Source organism: Rhinoderma darwinii (genome assembly GCF_050947455.1).
Source record: "Rhinoderma darwinii isolate aRhiDar2 chromosome 2 unlocalized genomic scaffold, aRhiDar2.hap1 SUPER_2_unloc_47, whole genome shotgun sequence".
Lineage (NCBI taxonomy): Eukaryota > Metazoa > Chordata > Amphibia > Anura > Rhinodermatidae > Rhinoderma > Rhinoderma darwinii.
In genome coordinates this window covers 192,263-194,348 of record NW_027461715.1, presented here as the reverse complement: position 1 = coordinate 194,348, position 2,086 = coordinate 192,263, and the positions used below count along the sequence as shown (strand labels likewise).

The following is a 2,086-nucleotide window of genomic DNA, read 5'->3' as shown; positions in this document are numbered from 1 at the left end:
CACTGGAACCCTGTTGGCGTGGATGTATCCTGCTGATGAGCACTGCTGTTCATATCGCGGCTTACCGCGCCAAAAACGAGCGGTAAGCCGCGATATGAACAGCAGTGCTCATCAGCAGGATACATCCACGCCAACAGGGTTCCAGTGCCTGACGAAGGTCTTCTAGGACCGAAACGTTGCACTCCGCCCATGGCATTTGAATACAATACAAATAAAACGAAAGAAGTTTTGAATCATATTTGTCTGTGTGCCGAATACTAGAGCTGTGCTCTTCAGCATGTTACCGGAACTTTCTAATATTCCGATGTTTTATGCCCCGGAGATTGTAACTGTTCCTTAGGAGTCCTGCAAGATGCCAAGTAATGTCTTCTATCAATAGCAATGTTTCTTGTATCCATCATTTTTGCTTAGAAGCTAATGCATCATAAAATCCAGTTGTTCCATCCATTCAGATGACCGGTTCCTTTAGGAAACTCATTGTACTATACTACATACATGCTTACAGTTGGGGAAGTTGTTCCCCAAAGCCCACAACCTTCATTCAGAAATGAAAACGTGTCTAAATACAAGGAGTTGGAATTTTAAGATTGAAAATACTTATTTACACTTTAGTTAAATTAGTTGATAAAATAAATTACAGATACAGAGGAAAACCTAAGAGATGGAAGAACATTTTCACCGCAAACATAATAGACAACTACAAAGCTCTTACCTGTAAGGACATGAACAGATGCAGCTACTTTTTTTGTCCTTTCCTCCTAATGCCCGTTACATAGATTTTACGATCAAAGCGTCCACCAGCCAAGGGGATGCTGGAATGAGAAATATATTTATGTAAGACATATGATAATGTTAGCAGGTAACCACACTTTGCTTAGTTTCACATCCTATAATCCTCCAGTACTGTCACCAAAGTGTACAGCCACCTGCCCCAAAGTGTGAGCTCTGGCTATAAGGACCATGTAGTAATGACGGCTACTGAAAGTATCATACCAACAACATGGAGGAAAACATGACTTACTTATCTGAACCGGGCCTGATCTTTACTTCAAAGATGCCAAAAACAGGTCGGTGGTCTGAGGTCTTCAAAACAGGGCAAGAGTCGTATCTCAGGACTCGCACATCTCCCTCACATTGGCTTTTAAACAACACCCTGTCCTGTAGAGGTCATGAAAATAACAAATATCATTAGTGAAATCATATTATAATATATTATTAAACTGCAAAACAACACAGACCTAAATGTTGGGCCTACTTTATTTATATTGCAGAATATTGAGACTTTATTGTATTTTAGGTTTGACTTGGTCACACAGATTTCATTAAATAAGTATCCTTGACCCATGCTGGGCAACGACATATTACACTGGGAAACTGTGATGACAAACTCACTACATAAAAGTAAAATTAACTGAAAGCTTTGTTCATAAGAAATTACTCTTCCAGCTATAATAATAACAATTCATTACATTGGGGGAGGGGATTCATTATATAATGGGTGCTCTGGCCCATGGATTCTATTGTCTCTCAAGCTCTGTAGACCTGGAAATAAGATATCTTACCGTATATGATGGAATTCTCTGCTTTGCTGATGTATCATAGGTGTCTGTGCCAATGTCAAACTTATATGTAGGAAGGAAATCAATGGTGTGCTCCTTGAACCCTAGAAATATGGACCCTTAAGTTGAAAGAAAAAAAAGTAGTCAGTATTAAAAAAAAAAAGGAGCAATTGATAATTTTAGCACTATATAAGAATTTGGGGAACATATCAACCATCATGTCAGTGATTTGTATTAATCTGTGGAAGTGGTTGTGGTATTAAAGGGGTTTTCCAACTTCTAACAACTAATGACATACTCACCAGATAGGTCATCAGTACATGATCTGTGGTGGTCCGACACCCGGACCCTGCACTAATCAGCTGGTCCGGTGCCTTTGAGCACCGGACGTACATGCCGGATGCAGTTGGCGCCGGCCACGGAATTGCAGCCGAGCTGCAGTACTGCAACTCTGCTCCTATTCAAGTGAATAGGAGGCAGACCTGCAGTTATGCATCATGGCAGCTATGCTATGTAAGGAGCCAACT

General features: G+C 40.5%; 1 long non-coding RNA gene across 1 annotated transcript; it reads right to left on the bottom strand.

The window, feature by feature from the left end:
- Positions 1 to 718: 718 nt before the first annotated feature.
- Positions 719 to 1,650, bottom strand: LOC142677675 (uncharacterized). Its single transcript, XR_012852614.1, has 3 exons — positions 1,563 to 1,650; positions 1,022 to 1,158; positions 719 to 812 (listed from the first exon to the last, which is right to left on the bottom strand). It is a non-coding gene; the product is annotated as an uncharacterized LOC142677675 (long non-coding RNA).
- Positions 1,651 to 2,086: the final 436 nt, after the last annotated feature.